Source organism: Eptesicus fuscus, chromosome 8 (assembly GCF_027574615.1).
Source record: "Eptesicus fuscus isolate TK198812 chromosome 8, DD_ASM_mEF_20220401, whole genome shotgun sequence".
NCBI classification, from domain to species: Eukaryota; Metazoa; Chordata; class Mammalia; order Chiroptera; family Vespertilionidae; genus Eptesicus; species Eptesicus fuscus.
The window spans coordinates 52,335,960-52,343,316 of NC_072480.1; the positions used below are offsets into that span (position 1 = coordinate 52,335,960).

At 38.8% G+C, this 7,357-nt stretch overlaps 1 non-coding gene across 1 annotated transcript; it reads right to left on the reverse strand.

The window, feature by feature from the left end:
- Positions 1 to 6,385: 6,385 nt before the first annotated feature.
- MIR9223F (microRNA mir-9223f) lies at positions 6,386 to 6,465 on the reverse strand. The gene is given in 1 exon segment (NR_130514.2): positions 6,386 to 6,465. It is a non-coding gene; the product is annotated as a microRNA mir-9223f (primary transcript).
- Between the last annotated feature and the right edge of the window lie 892 nt (positions 6,466 to 7,357).

The following is a 7,357-nucleotide window of genomic DNA, read 5'->3' on the forward strand; positions in this document are numbered from 1 at the left end:
AACATTTTAGTATAAAAGCATAAACTTTAAAAATGTGATATATGTAAACATGTGTGTGTAATATAACATTTTAGTTATTGACTACTTTCTTGGAGAATTTAAATGTATAAATTAAAACATCTATTTGCAGAGTTGTTCTGCATCATATTGAACATATTAGGCAATTCCCTCAAATTTCACTAGATGGTGCTATGTATTAAATATAAGGAGTATCATGTTTAGTAATAAACAGTTCATCTTAATGAATTATTTTATTACCATTTTATTATATTTATGGCCAGGAAACAGAAAACTGGCATTAGCTGTTTTTAACAGCACTTATACAACTCATTTATGGAGAGACATAATGGGCACGAATGATGAGAAGGCAAAATGAAAGTGCAGAAGCCTTCCCCTCACACTATGGCCGAGGCTGTTTAATGGTGTGTGAGAGCTTATCCAATTTGACACAGTTCACACTCACCTTCTGTGTTTTCATATCTCTTCTTTGATGGCTAATTGAGTTATAATTTATAAATGCCTTCTAAATCTTCTCTTCTAGAATGTGCAGTAATTATTGATATGTATTAATTGACCATTCAGAATGGATCTGATGAGCCTTAAAGAAAATGCAGGCCTTGACTTTGAAATTGCATATCACAGGTGTTGTCAGACAGAGTTTACTGAGATACCTATCAAAGAAGGTCAAATAAAACACTTTGAAAGTAATAGAAGCATAATCATTACCTTTTAAACAAGTCTGTTTTAGGCCTATTTCAGTAAACCATTCTTTTCTGGTAAATCCAAATTAGAAAAGTTTAAGGATTCTGGCTAATATGTCATTGCATAGCAAAAATTTTATTTTATTTTTTTTTAAATTTTAATTATTTTACTCAGTATTTAAACACCAGAAGTAACTGAGCCGTAATATCTCCTGAAAAAAAAAAAAAATCAAGGCAGATGTTGACCTATGAAATAAAAGCAAGCCTCTTGCATCAAAGATCTTTGGATTTTTAAAACTCCCTTAGGATTTAGCTATAGAAGCTATTTTTAAGTAATGTATAAAGGAAAATGGCTTTGTCCTTCATTGTACCATTTCATTATGATGAATAGACTATAAACCAAACTTTTCCACTTTCCCAAGAGGGCCCTTGTCAACCACCTTGAGCTCACCTGTTACAGTTTTTGTATATTTGCACACTGAGTCCACTGCAAACTGGCCCGATTTTGGACAGTTCTAGAATCATTATCAATGTTATATATGTTTTTCCTCTTTTGTATCAGTTGCCCTTTCTGCTCAGGAAACTTCCCTCAGATGATCACTTAACTTTATTATATATTTGCTATCTATTGTCTGTCATGTTCACTAGGATTTTAGCTCCTTATCTTGTCTAAGGACATGTTTCCTGAACCTAGGTTATACAAACTAAATAGTAATCTGTGGTTGAAAAATCAATACATTAGCTAACACCAAAGGAGCTTAGCGAATAATGTATGCTTTAATTATGGCAAGTAAGTTCAAGAAATATTGTTAAAAGTATATTTGTGTCTGTGTATATAGAGTATTGTTTTCTGCAACTAAGTTTTTTGGGAATAATTTATTTTCACTTCACATTGGAACAAGAATACCAAACCATCCTCAGTTGATTCAATAGCAGACTTAGTTTAACATTTCTCTCTCTCTCTCTCTCTCTCTCTCTCTCTCTCTCTCTCTCTCTATGTGAGTATGTGAGTGTGTGGGGGGGAGGTATTTGTTAGAGAGACAGTGAAAAACAGAGAGACAGACAGTGAACAAAGACAAAGGGAGAAAGGGAGGGAAGAAGATAAGAAGCAAAGAATACAATTTTTCATTTTATATATTTTTTAAAAAATGAAATAACCTCACAGTCTTTTGTGGATTTGTGTGTGTGTGTGTGTGTGTGTGTGTGTGTGTGTGTGTGTGTGTTATATCTCTTATTATGACTAACTTTTAAAATCATCTTTAGTTTATCCCATGATGTCCAAAGAAAGGGATCATGCTTTGATTTAGACTGTTAGCATCAGTATTGCAATTGATAATAGGGCAAACTATGGTTTTCAAAACCATAGTGAGATGAAGGATTATGAGAATGCCAGTATCTTAATGGGTAATATCACATTTCTTGGTCTACTGATTCAGATGTGATTATAATTCTGAATATAAATGCACTGCAATTCAAGTCTACCGTGATTAGATCTGCATTAACTTTCAGAAGTTAATCAAGTTAAGTATGGAACAACTGCATTCTAGGTTATCACCCTTAGCAGCCTTTAAATACAAAATGTGATTGGACTTTTTTATTTTTTTCCTAAAACCAAATTGCTAAAGCATGAACTCTTGTTAGTCCACTCAGTTCCGCTTGAAATGTCTGCTACCTGTTTTATGGAAATGACTTCGGTAAAGTTGACCTCTGATTGGACTAGTAATCATACATTGGTGGCCTTGTTAAATAATGCACTCTGACATTGGCAAGGTGCTCCTTCCTCTCAATGTTTGCTGGCGAGAACAAGTTTTGAAATCACCATTTGAAATTGTTCAGTATTTACAATTTCTCCCTTAGGAATTTGCTTCTGAAATTCATGCTGGTCGGATATGGGTAATGCTGCTGATGTTACTGTTAGTTGCTCATAGTCTTCCTCTGCTTTTTCATGACAATTTCTCACATCTCCACTATTAACATCACTACTGAAATCATCATTCCAATTTCCCTACTTATCAGAATCTGATCTCCAAAGAAAGAAGAAAACGCCTCCTTGTTACCAGTATTTCCAGATTAGCATTTTATTTTATTTGGATGTGAGAAAGTGAGGTATTCATTTTTATTATGTGAAAATGAATATATATGTTTATAATAATAAACAATCTTACCTTATAATAGACAAATATGCAAATTGACCGCACCTTCGCTACGCACAAGCCACGCCCACCAACCAAGCCACGCCCATCAACCACGCCCACCAGGAAACCGTTGAAGGGAAGCACCTGCTCCGATCACAGGAGCCAGCCGAACCCGCTCCTGCGATTGGGTCGCAGGGACGCTGGGGTGCGGGCGGAGCCCAAGGCCCGGGAAGCCGCCCGGGGCTTTCAGGGCCTTGGGCGCCAGCCGGGTGCGTGCTCCGATCGCAGGAGCGAGCCGACCTGGGGGGTCGGCTCGCTCCTGCGATCAGGTCACAGGGACGCTAGGGTGCAGTTTTCACCTGCACCAGTTTTCTGCCGGCACCGGGACCCTGAAAGAAGGTAGAAGGCGGTGGCCACAGCCAAGGCCTGGGTCCCTGGTGCCGGCAGAAAACTGGTGCAGGCAGCCAGGTGAATGAAGGTCTATTGCACGAATCTTCGTGCAAACGGGCTACTAGTTATCAAATATTTAGAAATTAAAATAGTTCTAAGTAACTCATGGGACAGAAAAGAAGTCTTAAAGGAAATTCAATTTAACTAAATAAAAATGTAACATATAAAAATGAAATGTGTGGAATGCATTTGAAGAGTGCTTAAACAGAAAACTAAAACATTAAGTGCATATCCTTTATAATAAAAGGCTAATATGCAAATCGACCAAATGACAGAAAGACCCGTTGTTATAATGCACAATAATGCACACTGACCACCAGGGGGCAGATGCTCAACACAGGAGCTGTCCCCTGGTGGTCAATGCATTCCCACAGGGGGAGTGTCGCTCAGCCAAAAGCTGGGCTCATGGCTGGCGAGCGCAGCAGTGGTGGTGGGAGCCTTTCTCGCCTCCACGGCAGCACTAAGGACGCCTCGGGGGATGTCCACCTGCCGGATGGCCACCCCCCTAAGTTCTATAACACTTAAGCCGGCAGGTGGACATCCCCCAAGGGTTCCCGAACTGCAAAAGGGTGCAGACCAGGCTGAGGGACCCCCCCCCACCCGCCCCACCCAGTGCACTAATGTTGTGCACTGGGCCTCTAGTATTAGAATAAAAGTTGGGTGTCAAATAAATAAGATAGGAAATAGATTTAAAAAGAATATTAAGTTCATAACAAGCAGAAAAGGGAAAAAATAAATATGAGAGCTGAAATAATTTAAGTTAGAACCAGAATAGTCAGAGAAAAGCTGTGAAACAAAACTTGGCTGTTTGAAAAATTATTAAACTTATAACAAAATTAACCACAAAACCCCCAAACCACAAATTACTCACATCAGGAGTGAAGGGTAGAATATTCCTGCATGTCATATAGGCATTAATAGAATAAAAAGTAAATGTTATGAAAACCTCCATGACCATAATTTTGATAATTTATGGAGGTGGGCAAAAGTAGATTTACAGTTATTTGTATGGGAAATAATAGAATAATGAATAAATAATAATATAAAAACTTGTGTTTGTTTATTCACAACTTTAAACCTACTTTTGCCCATTTCTGTAGTTGACTTAGATGAAAGCCATGAACTACCAAAACATAGTTAGGAAGAAATACATAACATGATATTTCAAAATCTATTATATAAATTGAATTTGTGGTCAATATCTTCCTACAAAGGAAACTACATGTCCAGAGAGTTTCACTGTTAAATTCCACAATTATTTAAGGAATAAATAATACCATTATTTTTTAAATCTTGAAAATAAATGAGAAGAGGCAATATTTTCCCATTCATTTTATAAGGTCAACATTTCTTTCTTTCTTTCTTTTTACATATTTTATTGATTTTTTACAGAGAGGAATGGAGAGGGATAGAGAGTTAGAAACATCGATGAGAGAGAAACATTGATCACCTGCCTCCTGCACACTCCCTACTGGGGATGTGCCCTCAACCTAGGTACATGCCCTTGACCAGAATAAAACCTGGGACCCTTCAGTCCCCAGGATGATGCTCTGTCCACTGAGCCAAACCGGTAAGGGCAAGGTCAGCATTTCTTGATACTAAAGCAGACAAATTATATGTAAAGAAAACCACAAAGTAATATGAATCTACAAAATCCCTACAGATAACATCATACTCAATAGTGATACTAAGCAGTTTCCTTGAAAGATCAGGAGCAAGGCAAGGTTTCTACTTTCACCAGTTCAATGACCAATATATGGGAGGTCCTAACCATTGCAGTAAGGAAAGAAAATATATTTACAGACAGGAAAGAGAAAAATGAAAATGTCTCTAATTAAAGAATACTTAAATGTGTAAATATCTAAAGATACATAAAACCTCCTAGAAATAATGAGCTCAGCAAGGTTTCTGGATACAAACATACAGATATAAAGTATATCTCTAGGATAAATGCCTAAGTACAACTGCCAACGTCAAAATGATAAGTGGATTCCATGTAATGAAAGAACATTTAAAATCACTCCAGGATTTCACATTATAATTATTTTTTTTTTATTTTAGCTGTTAAATAGTAATGTCACAGAATATTATCATGGCTAATAAATTGATCATCTTTTGAAGTATTTATTTGCTATCTTTACATCTTTAATCAAGTGTCTTGTAATTTCTTGAGCATTTTATAATTATATTGGATTGTATTTATAGTTATTTATATATTAAAGACACTTATCCTTTGACAAATATCAGATTTTCAAATATATATTTTTGCAAGTTCATTAGCATCGTAACTAAAAATTTAATTTTGAAAAATTTCAATTTGTTAACTTTTTTCTTTTGTGGACATTTTGTTTGTTTTGTTTTGCTGTCTAAGAACTCTTTGATAATTCTGCGTCTTATATCAGCATACAAATCCAGGTTTTGCTAGATTTTTAGCTAAGTCTGTCAAATTTTTGGAGCCATTATTAATGATATTTCTCGCCAAAACCGGTTTGGCTCAATGGATAGAGCGTTGGCCTGCGGACTCAAGGGTCCCAGGTTCGATTCCGGTCAAGGGCATATACCTTGGTTGCGGGCACATCCCCAGTAGGGCGTGTGCAAGAGGCAGCTGATCGATGTTTCTCTCTCATCGATGTTTCTAACTCTCTATCCCTCTCTCTTCTTCTCTGTATTAATGATATTTCTAAAAACAAAATTGTTCCCTAAAATGTTCTTATAAAGAGCTATAATTGATTATTTCATGTTGACTTTTCATCCTGTGACTTTATAAAACTTACTTATTAAAGAAAATTTCTGTTTTGCTTTCCTGGGATTTTCTTCATATATAACTCTATTAAGAACTAGTGCTATGGTGCATGTATTCATGCACATTGAAAGAAAATTAATTAGCACATTGCCAGTGGGGCGGTACTGGGCAAGATGGGGCCAGACATGCCCTGGAGCTAACCTCCTGTTGTCCCTCCCCACTGGCCACACCTGGAGCAGCACTGTGGCTTGAAGGGTATCTGCAGAGTGAGCAGGATCCCTCCAGCAGGTGGGGTCCCTCAGCCTGGCCTACAGGGATGGGACCGAAACTGGCTCTCTGACATCCCCCAAGGTGTCCCGGACAGTTCTCAGGTGACACATCCCGGAATTGGGCTCCCTCTTCTCTGGTTCCAGGGTGAGTCACCCGAGAACCGCAGCTGCCAAGTCACCGCAGCCTGGCAGCTCCTGTGTTGAGCGTCTTCCCCCTGGTGGTCAGTGCACATCATACCTACTGGTTGATCAGATGGTCAGATAGTCGCTTAGCCTTTTATATATAAACTAGAGGCCCGTTGCATGAAGAGATTTGTGCAATAGGCTTTCCTTCCCCTGGCTGCAGGCACCAGTTTTCCTCTGGCACCCGGGACACAGGCCTTCACTCTGGCCGCCGCCTTCAGTCTTTGCTCCTGGAAGAGCGCCACTCCTGTAGCTCCCTCTACCCCCTCCCTCCCCCTCACAGCTGGCATCCTGCCCCGCCCAGCTGCTCCATGCCTGCATGCATGCTGCCCAGAGGACCAGAGCGGCTTGGGGGCGGGGCCATCACCATCTTTGTTGGGTTAATTTGCATACTTACTCCTGATTGGCTGGTGGGCATAGCGAAGGTATGGTCAATTTGAATGTTTCTCTTTTATTAGTGTAGATAGGTGTTGAACCCTGGCCGATGTTACTCAGTGGTTAGACTGATGGGTCACAGGTTCGATTCCCGATCAAGGGCATGTACCTGAGTTGCAGGTTTGGTCCCTGCTCTGGCCCCGTCAAGTCATGTGCAGGAGGCAACCAATCGATATGTCTCTGTCACATGGATGTTTTTCTCTCCCTCTCTCCCTTTCTCCTTCCTTTCACTTTCTCTGGAAAGCAATGGAAAAAATATCCTCAGGTGAAGATTAACAACAACAAAATAGGTGTTGAATTTTGATGGACATTTATCCTACATATGTATATGATTGCATGCTTTTTCTTCTTTTTGGAACTAATTTTGTAGTGTTGGAATTAAATTATTTTAACCAGAAAACAGAGGAAGCTTGACTCTTAGTAACAAAAATACAGTTGAAT